Genomic DNA, 12,254 nt, shown 5'->3' with positions numbered 1-12,254 from the left:
AAATGTATCATCATCATATTCTGCAGTTCAGGAACAGGTCAAGTGCCTGGCCTCAAGGCAAGAGGAAACCAGGAACATAACCAATTTCAGAGCCAAGGCCTCTTCCATTTACCTGGGTATGGGAAGAACTGCTCCTTCTGACCAGAGAGAGTAGTGTGTTCCTAAATAGACAAACAGGCAGAGACAGTAACAGACACTTCCATTTATTGATTTTTCTGTAATCACTTTTAACATGTTTACAAGGCTAATAAGCCAAACTTCTATATGTGTGTGAGTTAAAAAATATACCAGACAAGAGTGACTTAAAGGGCCGCCATCCTGTGGGAGCAAAACGAACGCCTGGCTGGGAGCGACAGGAGGGGAGGTCTCTGGCCAGTATCGCTTCCAGCTGTTCACAAGCATGGGGAATATCTTTGCAAACCTCTTCACCAGTCTTTTTACAACAACAACAACAAAAAAAAAAAAAAAAAAAAAAAAAAAAAAGGAAGGAGAGAGAGAGAGGAAAGAAAGAAAAAAAGAAAGAACGAAAGATAGATGCTCATGGCAGGCTTGAAAACTGCAGGGAAGGCAACAACTCTATACAAACGGGATGAAATTGTGACCACCATTCCCACCATTGGTTTCAACATGGAGACAGTTGAATACAAGGATATCAGCTTCAACGTGTGGGATGTGGGCGGATCCAGCCACTGTAACACCACTACTTCCAGAACACTTGCCAAACCTTGATCTTCATAGTGATTCCCAATGACAGAAAGCATGTGAACAAGGCCTGTGAAGAACTCTTGAGGATGCTAACTGAAGATGAGTTCCAGGATGCCGTTCTCTTGGTGTTTGCTAACAGTCAGGACCTCCCCAATACCAAGAACCCAGCTAAACTCACAGACAAGGTGGGGCTGCACTCTCTACACCACAGGAACTGGTACATTCAGGCCACCTGTGCCACCAGCCGGGATGGGCTCTAAGAAGGACTAGACTGGCTGTCTAATCAGCTCCGGAACCGGAAGTGAACCAGACCTCTCTCCAACCCCCCCTCACTTCCTCCTCTCTGGCCTCTGCTTTCCTCTCATGTGGCAAACGTGCGACTCTGTGGTCCCAGAAGCTGTCTCCATGGGTTGGTCACAGTGTGCATCGCACCGTGCTGTACATGCGCAGACGCAGCTTGTAGCCAGGTTTTTATTTAATGTAAATAGTTTGTTTCCAATGAGGCAGTTTCTGGTGCTTCTATGAAATATTACTGAGCCTTTCTATTGCAAAAAGAGAATCAAGTCACGGTCAGTACAGAGAAGGGATTTGGGTGTAGGAGCACCTGGACTCCGGAAGCCATTGGGCTGAACACTGGTGTCAATGTTAGTTTTAACATTTGGTGGTTGGTTTTAACAGTGAGTCATAATCATTCTATAGGCTGAGCTGCCTGAAATTTCCTCTGCTTGGGAAACAGTAGAACATTTGTGACAAGAAAGTAGAGATAAGAACAAGGAGGGTAGAAAAGCTTAAGCAGAAATGGAGGTACAGTGATGGAGAAGAGGAAGAGATTGGGGAGGGACAACCAAAACTAAAGATGTGTGAAGTCATGTGGACCAACTAGTGTGTAATAAAATTTAAAATGTAATTAAAACAAGAGTTTTAATGGATGTAGACTACATGAGTGGATGATGCTGCCCCCAGAAGTCATGTTATTAAGTTAAAATCCCGGTGCTTGGTGGGATAGTTTCCATGAGGCCACCAAAATAACACAGACTATTGGCTTTACTCTTTGTTGTCTACCATAGCTAGATGGTGAGACCTCATGATGGCACGACATATTTTGGGATTAGGGCATAGACAAATGCAGCTGGAACTGAGCTGGAAGCTTCTTCCGTATTGACTAACTTTCATAGTGAGTGCTACGAAAACTGCAGGCTGCTAAGGGAGAACAGTCAGCAGTCTTCCTCAGCTGTGAACCCTGTGAGCTACAATACCAACCGGACAGGCAAGACCGGTGCACTGGCACCTTAGTGAGGACTATGGAGGTCATAGGCACAGTGGGGGGCTTACTACTATTATTATGCAAATCTACCTGTTGTCTTTAGTGAAGTTATACTCACACACACAAAGACTTTCTATATCTAACACAGGAGGGTTTTAATTGAAGGAAAGAAATCTCCCATGACTAGACCAGCCTAAGGCTCAAGAGTTCAGTATCAGCAAAATGGTTTTGGAGAAATCATCCAGAAACAATGAAAAAAAAATGCTGGATTTCCTACCAGTTGTAAGATAAGGATGAAGCTAATTTTGAAATCTGAAAGGACAAAACTTGTGTATTTATATTATGCCTTGGTCAGTAATAAATACCTTGTGATCACTTGTCTGAAACAACAAAGGAGTCATTATCTCATACCACAGGGATCATAGAAAAAGAGCAGAAGATATGGAAGGACAGTTAACACAAAGGACTTTGGTTTTCTCATATGTTCACTTAACATTTTCAGCTGATATAAAAACGGCTATACCAGCAGACACTAGGGAGCCAGCGTGGTGGAAGGAAAGGACAGAACACAATAAGGTTGATAAAACAAAGCAAGTGTCTACCTATCAGGAAGTGGTTTGTGGTGAGGGCATCCTGCCTGATGGCGGGGAGTACAGGCCCCCTTCGGATTCTCTGAAAAGCCGAGACTATTACACAGATTTCCCCATCATGCTGGCTGTGCCCTCGGCAGTAGCACTGGTGCTTTTCCTAATGCTCGCTTATATCGTGTGCTGCCAACGGTAAGGAATGGAAAATAGAAACATGCAAACCCCAGATATCCAACTTGTCCATCACAGCTCCATCAGAAATCTACCAAGAAGCTTCGAGACATGTCCAAAAACAGAGAGATCGCATGGCCCCTGTCTACACTCCCTGTGTTTCACGCTGTGACTGGGGAGATCATACCTCCTATGCACACGGACAACTACGACAGCACCAACATGCCCTTGATGCAGACACAGCAGAACTTGCCACAGCAGACTCAGATTCCTCAACAGCAGACTACAGGTAAATGGTATCCCTGAAGAGAGGAAGCTGACGGAAGCAATGAGTTTATAATCAGCAGCACAGCGGTCCTGCCTCACCCCCTCACTTCCAATAATGCACGAGCTTTCCTGACATCAGTTGTGCATGCCGACTGTGTTAAGTACATACCAAATATTACTATGTATCTCTCATTTACTAATGTATTGTTTTTGTACTTAAAGCATTTTTGGAAATTTATAAGACATCAATGAACTTTATATTTGTTACAATAAAAAGTGAACTTTAAAATAAATATTAATGAAGCCTAAAAAAAAAATAAAAAATAAAAACGGCTATAAAAGTACCTAACGGCAAATCCACAGAACATCCAGAGGCCTTTTATTGGTTTCTCTTTTGATAAGGAAGTCTTCCCTAAACAGAACTCTAGCAGATTTTCTTGTCTAATGGGACAGATTTTTACCATACCTTTACCATTAAACCTATCACATGCCAGGAAAATATGCCCTCATTCTGAAACTCTTTAGCATAGACCATGGAGTATTCAGACCTACCATTGTTACCTGAACCACAAGGGGAATTCGTTCCTAAGAAACCTGGGATTACTGGGTGTGCAGTGTGGCCACCACTGTCATTGAATCTCAAAAAACCCTGTTTTAGGATTGTCGTATTAATAGGTGTGTTATATATAGATACTGCATGTATGTGTGTTTGGGGCTGTTTATTCATAGCATTAGCATTTGGGTCAGGAGTAAAGCAGACTGACTTCCATCATGAGGTGTGGCTCTTCCAATTACCAGAATAAAAAAAAGGCTAACCTTCCTCAAGAAAGAGGAAACACCTCTTTCTGGACCTGAAAAGCTGGATCTATCCCCCCACCCCCACCTCTCTCCCTGTTCCTCTCTCCCCTCCTCTCCCTTTCCCTTCTCCTTCCCTTTAAAGCTTAACAATTCTTTGATAATTCAATACATGTATATAATAAATTTTGTTTCATCTCCAGTTAACCTCTCACCCTTCTTGTTGGTGATGTTTTTGTACACTGTATGGAGATGTGTCTCTGTCTTCCTTGCCTGTCGAAGGCACCTTTTGATTGGTTAAAATAAAAACCCTATGGCCAAAAGGCAGAGTAGTAAGGTGGGACTTCTGGAGAAAGAAAGGAACTCTGGGAAGGAAAGAGTGGTGGCGGGAGACTCAGCCAGCTGGACATGGAAGAAGCAGGATGGGAAGGAAGGAAAGGTAACTAACCAGCCATGTGGCAGAACTCACATTAGTATGAAGGGATTATTGAGTTATGAGCTAGTAGGAAACAATGTCTGTCTATAAGGCCATAAGCTTATAAATAAATATGGCCTCTGTGTCATTATTCGGGAATGGGGGTAGGCAGAAGAAGATACCTTCTGCTGTGGCCCATCTTTTCCACATTTTTTTTCTCTTCTTGACTTTGGCCTTCTATAAAATATTGGCTCTTACTGGAACAGACTACTAGTTCAAAACCTTAAAAGTAAAGCTGGTTAACACTACAACGTGGAGCAGAAGAAGCATTTCAAGGACAGCCCTTGCTATATGAAATCCTTTATCAAAACCTCAAACCCAAAGACTTGAACTTACTCCATATTTAGACTGGACAATATCAGACTAGAGCTGTATCCTGTTCCTTCAGTTAGCTTCCTGGAGGTCTCATTACCATACGAATCTCTCTCTCTCTTTTTCTTCCTCCCCAACATGTACAGTCATATAAAACTGGTCCTGTTTCTTGGGAGAAACCTAACATATAGGCTAACAATTTCTCTCAAAGTAAACCATGTCTTGAGTTCTTCTATATTATTCATTTTGCATTTAGAGATCAACAGAATCCATTATTGTTGTTATTTTAGACTAGATTGGGCACAGCACAGGTAGAAAGGATCTGTTGCCCTGCTCGGTGGCGGCAGAAGAAGGCTGACTGGAGTTTAGTGTCACTTCATCTTTGTCATTCGTTCAGGACCATCATGCTCTTTTCAATGGGAAACTGACAGGAGGCTAGCAGTCATGGCAAAATCCTTCTTAAACTTAACTATACCATTTCGCAAATCTAAAAATTTAAAACCTCACTATAATATCAATTTATTGCTTTATTTTTTCCTTTGTGAGTTCTTCCTCTACCCCTATGCCCACTGCAAGCCCCCAAAGAGAAAATTTTATCGGAAGTCGGAAGTAGAAGAGTGGGATACATAGATTATATTTTTAAATATGTATTTCAAAACCACAGAGACATTTGGATTTAGATTTTAACTCCTATTTTACAAATGTTTGGCAAGAAGAAGAGTACTAGTACATTAAACACCCACTTATAGCTAAAATTCCCCTCATCGCTGGAAGTCTCATGCAAACACAAAGAGAGCACGGAACACTGAGCTCCTTCCCTTTGACAGTGATTAGCCTGTGGCTCCTTGAAAAATAGAAGGGAAAAATAAAATGGGTTCTTCCATTCTGCTCAAATCAACTCTACCCTGGTGAGTTCGCTGAGATGAAACCTAGCAGATGGTGGGATACAGTCTACATCTTAGCTGTTAAGACTCATGCATACACATGAGGTTGTGCCCAAGATTTTCTATCTAGGTTTAGGGACAAAAACAAAACAAAACAAAAAAACCAAAAAAACCCCAAAACAACAAAAAGCCCCCACAAAACAACAACAAAATCCCCCAAACTCAATACATCACACACAAAATACCAGAATAGTACTAAAATAGTCAAAATATCCAACATTTTTGCATAATTATAGGACACAACTCCTTTGTAATCTTTATAAAACTGAAGGTATACTTTGTGGAATGATTTACATAAAATTGCCTATTGCCAACATCTGTCCCTACTATTGAAGGCATCTCATCTACTTGAACTGCCGATTATAAACAGCAACTACACATAAATAACCTTCACAGAAACATCTAGATTAGAGTTTTATTATGAACTGGCTAGACTAGCCACACTGACACACAAAATTAGTATCACAACATCCATTTTTGAGGGGTGGGTGATAAAATTTGTTCTCTTGACTGTATTACCTGGTTCACAAACTGGTGGTCTGGAAATGTATACCTAACTCCTATGACCCAGATTTATTAAGAAAACTGGAAAAAGGATGACAAAAATTTAGCCTTCCCTGGCAAAATAAAAGCCAATGAGTGTGAGGCTTGGAAAAATCAGGGGCACTAAGGGCAGCCAGTCCTTCTGTGAAAGAGGCTGAAGCAAACCTACAGAAAGAGAGGTCTAGATGCATCCCTGCATTTTCACTGATACCATTACTTCGATTTTATGAGCTATTCTCACTGTTCTCTTTTTAAATCAAGGGATATTTTCCTCAACACCCTTTAAGCAAGACTGAGCTGGATTTGTGTCATATGCAACTAGAAGTGACCATATTAAGATGCCCTGGGAAGACTCTCACTGGGCTACATACAAACATTTGTTTCCCTACCCCTATGGACAGGTAACCACCTGCTCACTCACTCTGAACAAGAACAGTACATGAATGGAAGTATGCTACTTCAAAATCAGAGGAACATTTAAAAGGTCCTCTGTCTGTAGGCACTGTGGTGCCTCTAATGGCAGAGTTTCTAGTTGTGAAGAACAAACCCAGCAAATCATGCATGTATCACTTACATGAGGTTAAAACCACTGGTGTTTTGAAGTTTTCCCCTCACTTCAGCTTATTTTAACATAGAGGAAACTTACCTTTCAAATATTCTCCTGTAGTTTATTGATCTTAGACAAAAATCAGTGCTGGACCAACATGGTATTCATAGAAGTACACAAAACATGCAGTTCTTGCCCTCCCTAGGAAGAAAGACACCTCCAGCTATCTGGGAATTGTAAGATCATATTTTCCCCCAGACTCCAATGGTTGCATGGCTAAGATTGGATTTTATACAGCAGTAATAATAGGGAGGTGATTATAGTTGAACTTAGAAAATGACTACAGAAACAGTGGAATGAATGGCTTTGAAACACAGCAGTGGGGAAGAGCTGGGAGTTGAGTGGATATTAAATAAAAATACAAAGAAAAGTTTCACACCTAAGTTTGGTGATTCAGTCTGAACATGCTGAATTTGAGTTGATTGCCTTTAAAACACCCAAGAGACATTAGGTAGGTAATGCATATGTGAACCTCAAGCTTACCAGTGACCTATAAAAGCCTCACAATACAGCTTTAAAAAGTAACTGGAGGGGGAACAGAATTCATATAAAATGAGAAAACGGGTGAAGGATTAAGAAGGGATGGGGCATGAGATGGGAAAATGGGTCCATTAATCAAAACAAAGGACATGTGACATAGCCTTATAAAATCCCATTAGTTAATGAGCTAATTTCAAAATACAACCAAGTAAGTTTCAACAGAAGTACCTAACACGGTTGGAGAATGTCACCTCCAGAATACATAGGTGCAAAGCATGGGACTTTTCCAATGAGCTACAGAAGCTGAAATGACAGTCATGAGACTGGCATGAGATCAAGGCAGCCAAAACTCTTGTTTAGATGATCTCCAAGCTCCTTGTGTTACTGAGGAGCTATTGATGGCCAACAGTTTCTGAGACATAGAGAATCTTTCTTTTTTTAAAAAAATATGGCCAACTGATAGGATTCCGATGTTCTAGTAGACAACCCACACACCTGTGTACATAGAAGCAGCACTAATTAAGATTAGTAACTTATTAAAAGAGACATGAAATTTGGAGGAGGTTGGTTGGGGGGTATGAAAGGAGATGGAGGTGGAGAACGTGATATATATTTTATTGCAAATTAAACATATGAAATTCCCAAAATCAAGGACAAAAAAACTTAATACATAAAAAAATCCACAACCACACATTTCCACTGTTACTATTGACTAAGGACCAGGGCTTTCCAGGAACTTTCCAGGCTACCAATGCCTGGAAAATCCAACTAATGCCTCGGAGACTATCAATTGCGTTATTACTGAATGCTTGCAGAACCTCTAAAATTCTGCAAAACTAACATTTTTAAACTTAAGATTGCAATTGTATGTTTTTGGCTTTGTCTGTTTTACATAACTTTGTATTCTTCATGGTACTCATGGTATACTTTCTAAGTACTGAGAAATATCGTTAATAAAAAGCACCAAAATGGGTCCCTGGGGAAAAAGAGGCAGACACAAAGGAGGAGAAAGGTTCACCATGCTTTGCTGAGAGATGAACCAAGTTGCTGTGTGAGGTCTTGGGAGGAGCAGGGGCTTGTGGCTGCTCCTACAGGTGGGTGGTCAAGGATGTTTAGCAAGAACTAGATGTATCTTAGCAACTAAGGTTTAGGGCAGGTGGGAGGTGCGGAGATAGGAATATTGTTAAGAACATGCTTTTCCAGGAGGGAGATAGTAGTGCCCAGCAATTCTGTCCAAAGGCAAGTTGAAAAGGAACAACTGTGTGTGTGTGTCTTTTATCCATGGATCCAAGGGAAGCTGTGTGTGGGTTGGTAGTGCGGCCCGTTCCCATAGCTTAGGCAGGGTAAGATAAAGATACAAGACTAAGGAAGCTCCAGTGTGGGCTTTTCTGAAACCTTCCCTAGTGTCACATCTCCTCCAACAAGGACTTGAATTCTAATCCTTCCAAGCAGGTCGTCAATTGGGGACTGAGCCTGCAAATATGTAAACCTACAGGGAGCATTCTCTCACTTTCCACAGTCCACTGCATAGGGAATCTGGGTAGGAAGTCAGTTAAGGCAGGAACTCAAGCAAAGGCCTTGGGACAATGACGCTTAGTGGCTTGTTTCCCATGGATTGCCCAGCTTTCTTATACAACTCTAGATGACCTACCCAGGGCTGGCATCAACCACAATGAGTTAGTCCCACCACAGGAGTCACTTCTCAAGAAACACCCCTCAGGCTTGCCCACAGGACAATTTGGTGGAAGCTTTTTCTCAATTAAGGTTCCTCCCTGGATGACTAACTTCTGTCAAGCTAACAACAAAAAACAACAACAAAATCAAGAACAGGTGGTTTGTTGTTTTATACTTTAAGTTAGTTGGTATCAAGCCTTGAAGATAGGTAAGCTTGAGTAGGGGCTAAGGATAGATATCACTTGTATGATGTCAATATGAATGTATCTACCTAGGCATGGGTCTTCTAGATGGCCTCACTCATGTGGCTACACTAGTGAGAACAGAGTTCTGACAACTTGAGACCTTACCCTTGTGGACACACATTATCAGACTTTCTATACAGTTAGAAATAGGAAGACTATTCAGTGATTGCCAATGCAACTGCACATCAGTTAGAAATTTGGACTCCTTCATTTCTACCAATTAAAATACGTTGAATAAACTAGAAGGCATTTGCTCCCTCAGATTCTGAGGAACAAGTAGGTTTGGGGAGCTCTGGTTCCAATAAAATCTGAGATTATACAGAGCACTAAGTAGAGTCAATAAATGGCCAAGCCTCATGAGTCTCAGATAAATTACACTTACCAGGATTGGCTGCCTTCTTCGTGATTGTATGATAATGCTGAATGGAGAGGTGAAACAATTTTTTTTTCTTGCAAATCTCTCTCTCTCTCTCTCTCTCTCTCTCTCTCTCTCTCTCTCTGCAAATTCTGTTGTAGATTTTTAAAATTTAATGCAATAACATCTGTAAAATCCCCAGAACCATAGCTAGACTGCAGTAAGGATTAAAAAAAAACAAATATAAATTTTGTCTTATTCTAGAAGTTACTTTGCTCTGGGCTAAATCAGGTAAAATTTCATCAGATATTAACATTTTCTGTGTAGAAAAGTTGTATAAAATGGTAATATTCCTTTATGTTATAGAATCTTCGATTTACATAGATGAAATTTTTAATATGCTGATTTGAATTGAGATGATTATGAGTGTGTGTACAGGTTCTCATGCAGTCCAGAACAGCCTTGAACTCACTGAGTAGCCAAGGATGGCTTTGATCTGTTTCCAACTCCCCAGAGCTGGAATTAGAGCATTTACTGCCATACCTAGTGTCCTGGGGTTTTTGTTGTTTTGTTTTTATGAGAAATGTTAATAAAATTTTGGAACTCGTATTTTATATTTTTAACATATAGTTACAGTAATAAAGTATTTTACATTATCCTTTTATCATTTTATGACTTAGAAACAATAATCTGATTGTAATGATCTTCCAAATGAAGTTATTTCCCTTAAATAATAGATACACTCAATTCTGTTTAATTCCCTCCAAAATTTTTCAGTCTTTTAATACTGAACAAATTTTTATGCTAGTTATAAATAAAATTATGCATTTTATCACTGGAAATGAACCCAAATTACTGTTTAAAGTGCTCTTTGATACACTTTGACATAGTATGAAAATGGCCTTTGAATAGCATCTGTGAATATCAAAGTTGAGATCCACTTTAGCTTTGTTCAACTTTACATTGTTTTCCAAGGGTACTGTCACATCTTAGTGTCAGCTCCTAGCTGTTCTTGTACAGAAATGTATGTCACCAGCATACTTTCCTGTCCCCATGCAGAGTTCTCATCTGACTTAAATGACAACAGTGAGCTGTTTTGTAAACAGACTGGCTTTGCCCAGAGAAGTAAAGAAATAAGGATAGAGCGGAGAAAGTGTGTATACAACCTGGATAGAACAATCAGAGGAAGCAGCTGTGTCAGCTCAGTCACGGTAGGGGGAAAAGGTCACAGTGTGATTAATGTATGTCAGACCCTGTACCTTAGAACAGAAGGAAAGTCCCCAAATGTCCCTAATGTGCAGGTAGTTTGAGTCTTGGGAGTCAGGAAAGATAATATTAATAAATAGGACACTTGAATAAAATGTGTTGCTTTCTTTTTTATAACATACTGCATAGTTTTTAAAGAATTCACTCAAAAAATGAAGGATGCACGCTACTGGATATAATGAGGTTAACTTATTTGCCATATTCATTGTTTAGGCCTTCTTTCCTTTTTAGTGAGAGGCCATTTTTCAATCTGTGTTTTGGATTTCAGTTCCTCCTGCCTCTTGTGGAGACCCTCCACACATCGGTTAGTCATTCATATTTTCATGTAGACCATTAGGTATTTGAATAATATTTGAACGGCTACGGATAGTGAGGTGTATTAATACAGCATTTAAACATTTAAGCATTAAACAAAGATCTTTCTCCTTCCTCTTCATGCAATAGTTCACCGCCTCCTCTCTGCTTGCTATACTGCCTAACACCTCCATTAATCCGTCCTCCATTTACAAACAGCTTAAGTTTTAATGTATTTAACCATTCTACTTCCAGAATTTAATAGACAACACAAAAAAAAAAAAAAAAAAAACCAGCCATGACTTGACTCCTGCCTCCTTCTGCACTCATCTTTCTCATCAGCCCTTTTAAGACAGTTAAGTTCAGCCTTCACCTTGAACCACTGATCCCTGCTCTGCGGGGACTCCTTTTATTTAGATCCGGATTTACCAACTTCTTTTTATACTAGCAAACGATCTTACTTAGGTTTAGAATTCTAACCCACAGATAGTAAAGTCATCAAGCCTTCCCTCCAGTCATATTTTCAAATGCAACTATCTGGTTCCCTGACTGCAAACTTGACTAAGTGGACAGTCACTCTTTTAAGTAGTCATGCCAAGTCATTGGGTTCTTAATTTGGGGCCAAAGGAAATGAGAATTTTAAAGTCCAGGGAAGAATGTGTGGCAGCTAACACGACGCTAGGCAAACTATTTCGAACTTGTGGGTAGATTTAAAGAAAACAACTACTAATTTAAAACATTAAATCAGCGTGTCACGGAGCCATCGTCTCATCTCAGTGCCCTATCTAGTGTCCAAAGGGACTTACTCCTCCCAAAGGAACCCGAATACCATATGCAGAGGTCAGTTCTCTACTCGGCCAGCTACCGAGACCCTCCAGCCAGAACAGGCGACCAATCCACCTTCTAGGACTTATCTACGACAAACCACGTAGCAAGCTACACGCTGGAAAGCACTTGCCAGAGAACCTAGCAGCCTCCAGAAGCAAGATGGCGGCCTCCCCCTCCCCTTCTTTCTCCCGGAGCCCCACTGTCCTGGGGAGGCGAAAACACACGATACGGGAACCCCGGCCCGGCCTTGGGAGGTGACTGAGCCTCGAGAACCCCGTGGCTCGCCATGGATCCACCAGGAGGCAATACCACTGCGCCTCCCCTGCGCCCAAGGAGCCTTTGTTCGCGGCCACCGTGGAGTATTCGGCCCCGCGGACAGGAAGTGCCGGCTGGCGCCCCGCCCCGCTCCCCCGCGACCCGGAAGTGATCTGCGGCGGCTGCT

General features: G+C 41.1%; 1 pseudogene across 1 annotated transcript; it reads left to right on the top strand.

Annotated features, from left to right (window-relative positions):
- Positions 1 to 400: 400 nt before the first annotated feature.
- LOC308422033 (ADP-ribosylation factor 1-like) lies at positions 401 to 1,010 on the top strand (annotated as a pseudogene). Its single transcript has one exon. The product of its transcript is annotated as an ADP-ribosylation factor 1-like (transcript).
- Positions 1,011 to 12,254: the final 11,244 nt, after the last annotated feature.

The sequence above is a fragment of the Micromys minutus genome (assembly GCF_963924665.1).
Source record: "Micromys minutus genome assembly, chromosome: 6".
NCBI classification, from domain to species: domain Eukaryota; kingdom Metazoa; phylum Chordata; class Mammalia; order Rodentia; family Muridae; genus Micromys; species Micromys minutus.
This window is presented reverse-complemented; position numbering and strand designations above follow the sequence as displayed.